Source organism: Periophthalmus magnuspinnatus, chromosome 13 (assembly GCF_009829125.3).
Source record: "Periophthalmus magnuspinnatus isolate fPerMag1 chromosome 13, fPerMag1.2.pri, whole genome shotgun sequence".
Classification (NCBI taxonomy): domain Eukaryota; kingdom Metazoa; phylum Chordata; class Actinopteri; order Gobiiformes; family Gobiidae; genus Periophthalmus; species Periophthalmus magnuspinnatus.
Window position 1 is genome coordinate 31,153,478 of NC_047138.1, and position 14,155 is coordinate 31,167,632.

Here is a 14,155-nt window from a genome sequence, read left to right on the forward strand (position 1 = left end):
AGTCGTTTAAAGAGACGGAGTCGTTTAAAGAGACGGAGTCGTTTAAAGAGACGGAGTCGTTTAAAGAGACGGAGTCGTTTAAAGAGACGGACTAATGAACCTACTGCGTATCACATCAGGTTTGTGAAGTCGTAGTGCACAGTTTTGTGTCGTGTTTTTGTATATTTATGGAGAGTTGTCATGTGGGAGCATGGATAATGTAAACTTGTGGGCGGAGCCTCGTACATGGTTGTACTGCTGTTCGAATACGGCCTGGGACAGATCTCTAGATTACTCAAAGACACATGGATGACATTTAAAACCTGTTCAGACGAGTTTTTGACGAGAGAACAGTGTTAGAACATGAGTGATTTTATTTTGGATAATACCTCCTCTTTAAGGTTCTACTAAAAATCTTGCCTAGTTTTATTTATTTATTTATTTTTTTTACGTCGTGTGCACTTTAAACTTCAAATTGAGTAAATATCTCAAAACAAAATGGTAGAAATGACGTCTACTTTGGCCCAAATCCACTTTTATTTTCGGATGAGCTGCATTTTCAAAACCACCAAATCAGCAAACGATTCCTTGTGTTTCTTCTCTTTACCTTTTAAACTGTCACTCAACATTTAACCAAACCTCCGTCTGTCTCCCCCCGACTCTGACCTGCTCCCACCAGCCGTCCTCCTCCTCCTCCTCCTCCTCCATCTCTCCATCTTTTCTCTCTCTTTACATTTGGACTCATTGAAGTGACAGAAGGAAAAGCTGCTTTGTCAAACGTCTCCGATCGTGAAGACGCAGCACAAATATTTAAACTTCAGGTGAAATGTTGAGTAGAAACGAAGTTCATTTAGATCAACCTCAGTTTGAGCTTTGTACTCACATGTTTAGACCTGGTTTAGTCCTGGTTCAGTCCTGGTTTAGTCCTGGTTCAGTCCTGGTTTAGTCCTGGTTCAGTCCTGGTTTAGTCCTGGTTTAGTCCTGTTTTAGTCCTGTTTTAGACCTGGTTTAGTCCTTGTTCAGTCCTGGTTCAGTCCTGGTTTAGTCCTGGTTTAGTCCTGGTTCAGTCCTGGTTTAGTCCTGGTTTAGTCCTGGTTTAGTCCTGGTTCAGTCCTGGTTTAGTCCTGTTTTAGTCCTGTTTTAGACCTGGTTTAGTCCTTGTTCAGTCCTGGTTCAGTCCTGGTTTAGTCCTGGTTCAGTCCTGGTTTAGTCCTGGTTTAGTCCTTGTTTAGTCCTGGTTCAGTCCTGGTTTAGTCCTGGTTTAGTCCTGGTTTAGTCCTGGTTTAGTCCCACCTGCTCGTCTCCATGGTGATGTAATTGATTTATTTCTGTATCTTTATTAAATTGTGGGTTATTTTATGTCAAACTGCTTTCAAACCATACGTTCTTATTGTTAGTGGGGTCGCCTCTCCACAGACGTGACCTGTGAGCTGCAGATTGTGTGTTGATGGTCTGTGTGTGTGTGTGTGTGTGTGTTGTGTTGCTGCAGTACCAGGACTCACCACCAGGACAGAGTGGACACTTCTATAACACGTCCTCTGTCCTCTTCTCTCCCCGCTCACTCTTTTTCTCTCTCCTTCTCTTCCCTCGCTCCTTCTCTCTCCTCTCCTCCCCCGTTTGCTCCCTGGTCTGTTTCCCTCCCTCTCTTCCCTGCCTTCATCTCCTTCTCTTTCTCTCCTCTCTCTCTTCCCTCACTCCCTCTCACCTGTCTCCTCTCTCGCCATTCTCCCCCTCCTCCCTCTCTCTTCTATCCTCGCTCTCTCTCTCTCCCCTCCTCACCCCCTTTCCCCGCTCCCGTCTCCTCACTTGCCCTCTCTCCTCTCCTCCCTCTCTCCTCACCTCCTCTCCCCCTTTCTCCTCCTCTCCTCTGTTCCTGGTGGGGGTGTCCTCTCCTCCTCCTCTCCTCCTCCTCCTCCTCTGTTCCTGGTGGGGGTGTTCTCTCCTCCTCCTCTCCTCCTCCTCTCCTCCTCCTCTGTTCCTGGTGGGGTTGTCCTCTCCTCCTCCTCTCCTCCTCCTCTCCTCCTCTCCTCCTCCTCTGTTCCTGGTGGGGTTGTCCTCTCCTCCTCCTCTCCTCTCCTCCTCCTCTGTTCCTGGTGGGGGTGTCCTCTCCTCCTCCTCTCCTCCTCCTCCTCTCCTCCTCTGTTCCTGGTGGGGGTGTCCTCTCCTCCTCCTCCTCTCCTCCTCCTCCTCCTCTGTTCCTGGTGGGGGTGTCCTCTCCTCCTCCTCTCCTCCTCCTCCTCCTCTGTTCCTGGTGGGGGTGTCCTCTCCTCCTCCTCTCCTCCTCCTCTCCTCCTCTGTTCCTGGTGGGGGTGTCCTCTCCTCCTCCTCTCCTCCTCCTCTCCTCCTCCTCTCCTCCTCCTCTCCTCCTCCTCTCCTCCTCCTCTCCTCCTCCTCTGTTCCTGGTGGGGTTGTCCTCTCCTCCTCCTCTCCTCCTCCTCCTCTCCTCCTCCTCTGTTCCTGGTGGGGTTGTCCTCTCCTCCTCTCCTCCTCCTCTCCTCCTCTGTTCCTGGTGGGGTTGTCCTCTCCTCCTCCTCTCCTCCTCCTCCTCCTCCTCTCCTCCTCCTCTGTTCCTGGTGGGGTTGTCCTCTCCTCCTCCTCTGTTCCTGGTGGGGGTGTCTTCTCCTCCTCCTCTCCTCCTCTGTTCCTGGTGGGGTTGTCCTCTCCTCCTCCTCTCCTCCTCCTCTCCTCCTCCTCTGTTCCTGGTGGGGTTGTCCTCTCCTCCTCTCCTCCTCCTCTCCTCCTCTGTTCCTGGTGGGGTTGTCCTCTCCTCCTCCTCTCCTCCTCCTCTCCTCCTCCTCTGTTCCTGGTGGGGTTGTCCTCTCCTCCTCTCCTCCTCCTCTCCTCCTCCTCTCCTCCTCTGTTCCTGGTGGGGTTGTCCTCTCCTCTTCCTCTCCTCCTCCTCTGTTCCTGGTGGGGTTGTCCTCTCCTCCTCTCCTCCTCCTCTCCTCCTCCTCTCCTCCTCCTCTGTTCCTGGTGGGGTGTTGTTTGTTATAATTTATAACGGAGGAGAGTGGATTTAATTTCAGTGAGCGGGGGCTCGCCAGCAGGGCGCCAGTCTGCAATCAGGGAATCAGCAGCCGCGCAGCTCTCTCTCTCCTCTCCTCCTCCTCTATCTCTCTCTCTTCTTCCTCTCCTCCCCCTCGAGCTCTGTCCTCTCTCTCCTTCCTCTCTTCCTCATTTATCTCTCGCCATTCTGTCTTTCTCTTTCCTCTCCTCCTCTATCTCTCTTTTTCCTCTCTGTCTGTCGCTCTCTCTCCCCTCCTCCTCTTTTCTCTCGCTCCCCTCTCTTGCTCCTCAACTATCTCTCCTCCTTCTCTCTTTCACTCCTTCCTCTCCTTTCTCTCACTCTGTCCTCTCCTGTCTCTCTGCCCTTTCTCGTTTCTCTCTCTTCTCTCTCTCTGTCCCTCACACCTCCCTCCCTTCTCCCCCCTCTTCTTTCTCCCATCTCTCTTTTGCCCCCCTCTCCTCCTTCTCTTCCCCTTCTCTCGTCTTCCCTCTCTCTCTCTTTCTGAAGAATGATGCAGAGTGGAAAGTATTATTGGAGCCACAAGCGGACAGTGTTTCTCGTCACCCTCTCCTGAGACGCTTCCTCCTTCCACCGCACGCCCGCAGCACCTTGAGAGAGAGAGAGAGAGGGATAGAGGGATGGAGGGATGGAGGGATAGAGGAGGGCGATCCACAGCTGCCTCACATTAGCGGTATCTTCCTCCCTCTGCTTCTCACTTCCTCTGTCTCTTATTGTCTTTTGGGTCCAGGATATTTCACTTTAGCTCTGCTCCCTCCTTCTCTCTCTCTCTCCTTCACTCCTTCTCTCCATCCCTCCTTCTCTCTCTCTCTCTCTCCACATGCTGGTCTGAGAAACATGCTCCCTCTCTTAAGTCATTGTCTTTTTTCACAGATTTTTTGTTCTTGAAAAATGCCGACGTGACATTTTTTAAACTCAAGCAGCTGAGTCCTATGATCAGGAAGTGCACTATTAGCATGCTAGTTGTTCGCGTTACCATGTCGACAAAACTTAGCTCTGATCTGTGAGAGTTGTGAAAAGTGCTTATAAAGTCGTGGTGGTGGGTTATTAGGATGTTCTGGTTCTGTTTTCACAAGAGTTGGGTGAAGTGTCTTGCCCAACGACACAATGTCTCTATGTGACTGTCAATGGGAATCAAACCTTCAGTGACTCAGTTTGTCCCTGCACTCGTCTGCCCCCTCGACCCTTATGTCTGGGCTCACTCGCTCTTCTTGCCCCTTTTTTGTCCCTCTTTTCTCTCTCTGCCCCTGTCCTGCCCCCTCTCTTCTCTCTCTCTCTCTGCCCCTGTCCTGCCCCCTCTCCCCTCTCTTCTCTCTCTCTGCCCCTGTCCTGCCCCCTCTCTTCTCTTCTCTCTCTCTCTGCCCCTGTCCTGCCCCCTCTCCCCTCTCTTCTCTCTCTCTCTGCCCCTGTCTTGCCCCCTCTCCCCTCTCTTCTCTCTCTCTCTGCCCCTGTCCTGCCCCCTCTCTTCTCTCTCTCTCTGCCCCTGTCCTGCCCCCTCTCTTCTCTCTCTCTCTGCCCCTGTCCTGCCCCCTCTCTTCTTTCTCTCTCTCTGCCCCTGTCCTGCCCCCTCTCTTCTCTCTCTCTCTCTGCCCCTGTCCTGCCCCCTCTCTTCTCTCTCTCTCTGCCCCTGTCCTGCCCCCTCTCTTCTCTCTCTCTCTGCCCCTGTCCTGCCCCCTCTCTTCTCTCTCTCTCTGCCCCTGTCCTGCCCCCTCTCTTCTCTCTCTCTCTGCCCCTGTCCTGCCCCCTCTCCCCTCTCTCTCTCTCTGCCCCTGTCCTGCCCCCTCTCCCCTCTCTTCTCTCTCTCTCTCTGCCCCTGTCCTGCCCCCTCTCTTCTCTCTCTCTCTCTGCCCCTGTCCTGCCCCCTCTCCCCTCTCTTCTCTCTCTCTCTGCCCCTGTCCTGCCCCCTCTCCCCTCTCTCTCTCTCTGCCCCTGTCCTGCCCCCTCTCCCCTCTCTTCTCTCTCTCTCTCTGCCCCTGTCCTGCCCCCTCTCCCCTCTCTTCTCTCTCTCTCTGCCCCTGTCCTGCCCCCTCTCCCCTCTCTTCTCTCTCTCTCTGCCCCTGTCCTGCCCCCTCTCCCCTCTCTTCTCTCTCTCTGCCCCTGTCCTGCCCCCTCTCCCCTCTCTTCTCTCTCTCTGCCCCTGTCCTGCCCCCTCTCTTCTCTCTCTCTCTTTGCCCCTGTCCTGCCCCCTCTCCCCTCTCTTCTCTCTCTCTCTGCCCCTGTCCTGCCCCCTCTCTTCTTTCTCTCTCTGCCCCTGTCCTGCCCCCTCTCTTCTGCCCTGGGGGGTAGTTCTTCTCTCTTCAGTCCGGCCCATTTGCCAGTTGTAATTTCCCCTTCATAAATCCCGGCGCTGGGGCTCGCGGTGCCAGACGACCAGGTCAAACTCTGAAAGAGGAGGAGCAAACAACTCACTGTTTAAACGCACAACTCACAGTTTAAACGCACAACTCACAGTTTAAACGCACAACTCACTGTTTAAACGCACAACTCACAGTTTAAACGCACAACTCAGTGTTTAAACGCACAACTCACTGTTTAAACACAAATAACTCACTATTTAAACGCACAACTCACTGTTTAAACGCACAACTCACTGTTTAAACGCACAACTCACTATTTAAACACACAACTCACTGTTTAAACGCACAACTCACAGTTTAAACGCACAACTCACTGTTTAAACACAGAACTCACTGTTTAAACGCACAACTCACTATTTAAACACACAACTCACTGTTTAAACACACAACTCACTGTTTAAACACAAATAACTCACTATTTAAACGCACAACTCACTGTTTAAACACACAGCTCACTGTTTAAACACACAAACAACTCACCGTTTAAACGCACAACTCACTGTTTAAACGCACAAATAACTCAACTCAAAAACGTGCCTGTCTCCATGGAGACGAGCGGATGATGTTTTGATTTATTTTTTTGCTATAAAACATCTGCAATTGAAGTTTAATGCCATACTGTGGAACAATCCAGGCCTAGCAATAACATTGCCATGGTAACGGGCCACCAATCTGGAAGGTTACACTGTGCAACAAGACAACCATTTAGTGCAGTCCTGGTTTAGACTTTGTTTAGTCCTGATTTAGTCCTGGTTTAGTTCCAGTTTTAGTCCTCGTTTAGTCCTGATTGCAGCCCTGATTTAGTTCTTGATTAGTTATGGTTTAATCCTGGTTTAGTCCAAGTTTAGTCTTGATTTAGTCCTGCTTCAGTCCTGGTTTTGTCCTGGTTCAGTCCTGGTTTAGTCCTGCTTCAGTCCTGGTTTTGTCCTGATTTGGTCCTGGTTTAGTCCTGGTTTTAGTCCCAGTTTTAGTCCTGGTTTAGTCCTGGTTTAGTCCTGGTTTAGTCCTGGTCTAGTCCTGGTTCAGTCCTGGTTCAGTCCTGGTTTAGTCCTGGTTTAGTCCTGGTTCAGTCCTGGTCTAGTCCTGGTTCAGTCCTGGTTCAGTCCTGGTTTAGTCCTGGTTTAGTCCTGGTTCAGTCCTGGTTTAGTCCTGTTTTAGTCCTGGTTTAGTCCTGGTTCAGTCCTGGTTTAGTCCTGGTTCAGTCCTGGTTTAGTCCTGGTTCAGTCCTGGTTCAGTCCTGGTTCAGTCCTGGTTTAGTCCTGGTTCAGTCCTGGTTCAGTCCTGGTTCAGTCCTGGTTCAGTCCTGATTTAGTCCTGGTTCAGTCCTGGTTCAGTCCTGGTTTAATGATCCAAAAATAACTTCTTCAAAATGCCTCATCTCAACTCAGACTTGAACTGTTTAACTCGTGGACAGCGGGTTAGCGACACCACCAGCTACGCCGCCGCTACTTCTTCTTCTACTCGTCTTTTTATGCGTAGCAGACTGTCCTCCGTTTCTGTTCCAAAATACAGTTATTTTTAGCTCGTCTTTGCGCAAAACTTTTCCAGACGTTTGGAGCGGAGCCGGGCCAGAGCCTTTTATAACTCAATTGTTCTAAATTACACATGCATCATTATCACAACAGCTGACAAAACCCGTACTTCCACCAAACACGCTAACGATCGCTAATAACGCGCTGAACTTAGCATGTCCGTCCAAAACTAGCTTAGCGTCACCGAAGTGCGTTATTTTGTCTCCCGCTAACTCCTTCTTGTGTAAATAAACCTGTAGTCAAGTGGGTGTGAGCGCGACTGGTGTCTGCGCCGCACATGTAGCGTTAGCATACATCTTTATACGTTTAGCTTAATTAATCCCAAGCGTTCCACCACTTTTAGCCCTCGCCTTCCTCTAACCCCACTTAGCGGCTGCACAAAACGTTTTTTTCTTTGTTTTTTTGCATGCGGAGGAACAACATGCTAGCTCCCAAACGCGCGGAGGTTTAGCGCAAGCCACAGTTAGCGCATTCAGACGCCGCGGGCCACATGAGTGAAGCAGGAAGTAAGTCATTTCTGCAGAGTTCAACCCGAGGGCTCATCGCGGGAACGCCACAACAGGCCTTTATTTGGGCGGAAAAAGACACAAAGAAAAGAAATAAAAAAAGAAAGAAAGAAGGGAAGAAAAAAAGAATGAAGGAAAGAACGAAAGAAAGAACTGGAATCTCCTCCCACTATGAGAACAGAGCAGAGCAGAAACGGGAGACGCTGGTTAAGCCGTGCGTGTACTCGTAAAACATTGTTACTTTGCGGCTGGTGGCGTCGACGCTGAAGCTAACTGGAGGCACTGCTCTGTCTGAAGCGCGGTTATTTGAATTAGACTTTAATCTGACCAGAAAGAACTGACTTATCTGAACTACAACGGCTGATTTGTGCTTTTAAACAAGTCCCTCTCGAATAGCATTACAGTTACAAGCTAGTTAGCGTTAGCATTAGCATTAGTCAGCAGTTTTTCAGTTTCACCTTTATGCGTAAAATCAAACTTCTAAACAGGACCATGGACGCTCAAATCCATCACAAGCTCCTGAAAATGCGCAGTTTAAATCTATTTTGTATTTTTTCTCGAGTTTTCAACACAATCTTAAAACGTTTTGTCAGTGTTTGCTAACGTGCGCGTTGTATCGTCATAGCAACCGCTGAGCATTCCAACGTAGACATACGGGAAGAACACCCAACACCAAGATGACGTCACTGCAGAGTGTCCATCGGGGCGCTAATGCTAACCGCTACCTTATGTGGAAACTCCGCCGTCACCTGGTAACGCTAACGTAAAGGCGCACCGCGTAACTTTTCTCGCGTGGGTCCAACACCTTCTTCCGACGTCTCCATGGAGATCACGTCACTTTTGCGGGGCATGTTCCACAATCGTGCGCTCAACCGATTCAGATCCTCCTTTTATTTTTATTTACTAATGTTTTATTCTGCCCCGTAACTTTGCTCGATTGCGTCACCATGGAGACAAGATGAATGCCATACCGCGGAAAATCGCGCGATAAGGTTCTTTAACGTTTTTTCCTCACATTTTACCTTAAAAAATCAGGTTCTTTGAGGTAAAACGTGAAGAAAAAGAGTAAGAGTTATTAACGCAACACCTCTCTACGGCGACAAACGGGCGGTGGAGCCACTACCAGAAAAGTTCCAGAGTGCGTCTTTATACGAGTATACGATCCCAAACGCACGCGCTCGCCGTAATATCTGCGGTTTAACGGTGAGTGAGATCAGTGACCCTTTAATCGGGAGAAAGCAGGACTCGCTCCGACACCTCCGGGTCTAAGTCCTCGCTCCGTCACAAACCCGGGTCTAATCTCCGCTCTTTAAACCCGTCCAGTTTGATCCGCGCGGCCACAGGAAGGACGCTCGATATTATTTACATTAACGATAATCCGCCGTAATCCCGCGCTGTTGTTGTGGAAAAATAATCCCAGAATGGCTTGTTGTCATGGATCCATATTGACTCCGGAGCCGTCGAATTGACCAACGCTGGAACGGAGCTTTGCGCTAACCTCAAAATGTGTCGTTTCGCGCCAGCTAACGTCACGCGAGGCGGATGGTGCTAATGCTAGGTCTATTTTTTCATAACTTTTCACCGATTTTAAATGAAAAAAATAACCAATGTTTCCTTTTATTGTCGCTATTTTCGCCCAAAACAACGTATTTCCCTTTGCTCTCTGTGCTAATTCACTCCCCCTTCAGAGCGCGATCGCAACACAATCAGCTGCTTCTCGCTATGGCACATCACATCAGGTTTGTGAAGTCGTAGTGCACAGTTTTGTGTCATGTTTTTGTGTATTTATGGAGAGTTGTCGTGTGGGAGCGTGGGTGATGTAGGATTGTGGGCGGAGCTTTGGACTGAATCGTACGGCTAACTGTAAGGAGGGTTTGAATAGGGGCTGGAAAGAGATCGCTAGATTACTCAAAGGCTCTTCAGGTGTGTTTTTGACGAGGGAACAACTTTATGACATGATATAAAGCTAAAACCAATATGGCAGCAAAAACGTTTCAACACTGAGTGAAACTTTGTCCCAATGTAGAGTTTTTTATTTAATTTTTTTTATTTATTTATTTTTTATTTATTTATTTTTTTCTCAAAGATCCTGCATCCGTTTTCCTCGTGTGTTTGAGCAGAATGTGTCTTACCCCAGTGCAGATTGTATGAGCAGCTATCGGGCTCAAAATAAGTGTGTACTGTCTGCATCTGAGTCAAAAGCTTTGTATCGTTCAATAATCAGGAAGTGCAATAGCATGCTAGTTGTTGTTGTTGTTAGCTTTACCAAAAAACTATGCACTGGTCTCAGAGTTTTCCAGAAAAACACAACCAGACTAGGAACTTCATCTCAGTAAGACGAGCTGAGGGTGTGTTCAGAAGAGTCCTGGTTTGAGCACGGTTTAGTCTTTATGTAGACTTGGTTTGGTCCTGGTTTGGTCCTGGTTTGGTCCTGGCTTAGTCCTGGTTTGGTCCTTGTTTAGTCCTGGTTTGGTCCTGGTTTGGTCCTGGTTTGGTCCTGGTTTGGTCCTGGTTTGGTCCTTGTTTAGTCCTGGTTTGCTCCTGGTTTAGTCCTGTTTTGGTCCTGGTTTAGTCCTGGTTTGGTCCTGGTTTGGTTCTGGTTTGGTCCTGGTTTGAGCTCAGTTTAGTCTTGACGTGGACTTGGTTTGGTCCTGGTTTAGTCCTGTTTTGGTCCTGGTTTGGTCCTGTTTTGGTCCTGGTCTAGTCCTGGTCTAGTCCTGGTTTAGTCCTTGTTTGGTCCTTGTTTAGTCCTGGTTTAGTCCTGGTTTAGTCCCAGTATAGATTGATGTAGTTTGTGTGTTTTTTCAGAGTCGGCTCATACTCCGTTACATTTACACAGTATACTTATACTCCTACTTGAGTACTATTTGTATTGCAGTAACAGTATTCTCACTCGAGTAAAAGTTACGATGATGATTTGAACATTTGTGTTTCTTTCAGCGCTCGTTTGGACCCGACTCCACATATTTTTCCTCCACTCTTCCACCTCTGTTCTTTCCGTCGCAGTTAATAAGTACAGTTCAAATGCTTTTTTTTTTTTTTTTTTTTTTTTGCGCTGGTAATTACGTTCTTCAAAAACAAACCTGTGTATTTCTCCGTCGCACCTCCGCTCGCTCCCTCGCCCATCCCTCCCTCCTCTCTTTTCTGTAGTAACTTAATAATCCACCTCCGTCCAATCGTATTTGTTTGTCGTGCGAGTCGCCGGGCAGATTTTCGCAAGGCCTAACTCGCTTTTGTAAAAAAAAAACAAAAAAAAAAACAACAACCCCGTGACCCGCGTGCCCGTCGGTGTGCGTGGCGTTCTAATAGCGGCGGCGCTTTCATTTAGCCTGAGTTATGAAGTGTTAGCTCCCCCTTTAGCATAACCTCTTTGGCAGCCATGTTCCAGAGGTGAAGGGGCTGTACAGTCACTGGTTTCTGGAGTATTTTTCCTCCCCCTCTCCCCCTCTCTTCTCCCTCTTCTCCCTCGTCTCTCTCGGTCACGCTCTTTACGCTCTGGCCAAATTTAATCAAAAGTCCTAATGAGCCGTGTGGGGGACGTTCTTGTTTGTGGAGGAGGGCCAGGCGAGGAAGAGGAGGAGGAAGAAGAGGGCAGGAATTCAACCAAACACATTTGTAAGAGTCCAGTTCTATTACGTTTCACATCCTGACAGTAAAACCTGAGAATAACGCCGTTTTTTTCCAGTTTGTTGTTGAAAAAGTTGTTTACGAAGTGAGAGTGACGTCACCCGCAGCGTTCGGTTCCAGTCAAATGTAGCTCATCGAGGCTAGCGGTTATAGCGGCTAATTTGGAGCCGATTTACCGTATTTGGAATTTATAGCGACCAAAGAGCCAATCCACGGCGAGGTTGTTGAAGTTGACGGCTTTTCCCGCCCACACCGCTGGTTTAGCAGGGAGCGGACGCTTAGCAACGCTGTCAATCAAACCTGTTGCTAACGCTAGCTTGTTATTAATGTTCATGTGTTGATTGACGGACAAAATAGCGAAATAAAAACCCCAGGATCATGTAGAGGGTTAATACGAACATTTAAGACCAAAATGAGTCTGAAGCAGCAGAGACAGAGAGAGGACACAAAAAACAAAAAATAAACTCAAAATAGCCCAAAAAAAACAAAAAAAACAACTCAAAATGACTAAAAACAAGCACAAAAAAAAACCTCCAAATAACAAAAAAATTAAGAAAATAAACTTTAAAAAATCTATCAAAATAACAAAAAAATGTATTGTAAAAATAACAAAAAAAAACAACTCTCAAAATAACAAAATAAAAACCAAAAACTCAAAATAACTAAAAAAAAAACTGTATAAAAAAAAGAAATTAAACTTTAAACCTAAACTTTAAAATAAAAGAATAAAATAAAATAAAAAGTTCTAATAAAAAAAACGACTCAAAATGACTAAAAACGAGCAAAAAAAAACCACCTCAAAATAACAAAAAATGTATAGTAAAAATAACTTTAAAAAAAATCTCTTAAAATAACTAAATAAAAACCAAAAACTCAAAATAACTTAAAAAAAAAACCTGTATAAAAAAAAAGAAATTAAACTTTAAACCTAAACTTTAAAATAAAAAAATTAAACTAAATTAAAAAAAGAAGTCCTAATTAAAAAAACAAACAACAAAAAGCAAAAAAAAAAATAAAAAAAATAAAGAAATAAAATAACTAATAAAAACCTGAACCTGAACAGGATCATGTAGAGGGTTAATAAGAACATTTAAGACCAAAGTGACATGTCGTGTTTGCTCTATATTTGCTTTTTTTTTTACTTATATGTGAAACGCTTTGGTCGGCTGAGTTTGTTTAAAGAGCCGGAGTCGATGGAGCCGGACGCGCGCACATAATCACTTCACATTTGGAGCGCGGCTAGCAGGTTAGCTACGTCCGTTTATATATACGGTCTATGCTGCCACAGTAAAACGTCTCTGTGGAGTTTACATGTTTCACGTCGAATTAAGAAAATACAGACCCCACCTACAGTCACGTGACCCGGGGGGCGAGAGAGAACACGATGTAACATCCACGGAACGCCCAAAACGTCCTGATTGGCTGTTGGACTGGAGACCATTGTGTCGTGCGTCCTGATTGGCTGTTGGACTGTAGACCATTGTCCATCAGTCTCCTCCGTGCCGTGTCTTCTGTCTTCACATAAACGTCGGATCTCAGTGTGACTCTGAAGTGCTGTACGTTTGCAATTTGTTTTCTCCCCGACAAAACCCACAATGTCGATGAAACGTTCTGCACCGACAAAGACGCCGACGAAGGTTTGAACTTTGAGAGAGTTTAAACGAGAGAGAAATGTGAGAAAATGTTAACGCCTGTGTGAGAAAAGTGTATAAAGTGTGTGGTGAGGGGTTTTACAGACAAAAACACAGAGAATAATGTAAAAAATAAAGCTGATACTTCACGGATTTCGCTGATTGTGGGTTGTTTTTAGAACGTGACCCCCGCGATAAACAAGGGACCGCTGTACTTGGATGGGAGACCGATGGGAATTAATCGTTTTCAGGCGTACGGATTCCTTCCTGCTTCGCCATCGCCACAGTCACTCTTTCCACCATCACAAACTTCCCGTCAGACACCAAAGCCCTCCTCTACTCGTCATCTTCATCGACGTCCACACCGTTCCCCTGGCCCCGCCCTCTCGAACTCACTCCCACAATCCATCAGGAACTCGGACAAATCGAATCACTACCAAAACCTCACCTAACCCATGATCTCCACCATCGTCTTCTACCGTTTCTTATTGTCCGTAAAGCGTCTGCGTCCAAAAAAAGCGCTACACAAGTGCGATATATCGGTGAGTTTGTCCCAGGGCAGCTGTGGCTACAATAATAACTTACCACCGCTGAGTTTTTATTAATAATAATGTGATGTAAAGTCGTTTTGAGCACAGTCTTTCTTGATCCACTGCAGTCGCCTAAATTACCCGAACATTTTTGAACATTTTTGGGTCAAATCATGGACTGTTTGTGTAAATGGACATAGCTAACGTGCTAGCCGCCGCGTTCCAAACAGAAACCGATCATGGGCGCACTCTCAGCTCCGTTGACTCTGGCTCCAATTCACTTTCTATTGAAAAACCATCGCTCCTCTCTCTGTAACAGCTGCTGCCAGACTCGTCGTTTCGGTCTTAAAACGTTCGTATTAGCGCGCTCCGCAGAATTCCAAATATGCAACTTCGCCGATATGACTGCTAGCCTCGACGAGCTTCATTTGGCCGGAGCTGAACGCTGTGGGTGACGTCACACTCGCTCAGTCTGTGGATCAAATTAATAGCAGACGTCTTATTCTGATGTACTGTTAAAGCTTTACACTGCGTCGTTTCAGCCCGGCTTATTCCAAATTGTTATTAGCGTAGCCGTCGTAGCCGTCGTAGTAGCCGTGGTAGTCGTGGTTCTTGTGTTATCTGTGGTTTTATTGAAGTGCCTAAACCCCGTTCGTCCCCATGTAAAGCGCTTGTAACCGTGACGACAGTTTTCCTGGCTGCGATGTTCTTTTATTTCACATCTGTTTCCTCCATCACTGATTCTACCGCGTTTAATCCACAATAGACTCTGACAATGGAGGTTTACACGGGGAGCAGCAGACTTAACCTTGAACCGTAGGATTACATGAGCCGCTCCTCCTCCTCCTCCTCCTCCTCCTCCTTCTGTGTTCAAACTGACCCGGGATGTCAGGAGGCTGCGTGTGCTCTTATAGTCACATCCGGGGCAGTGCTGTTTTGAACTTTTACTCACATTCTCACTTTCAAAC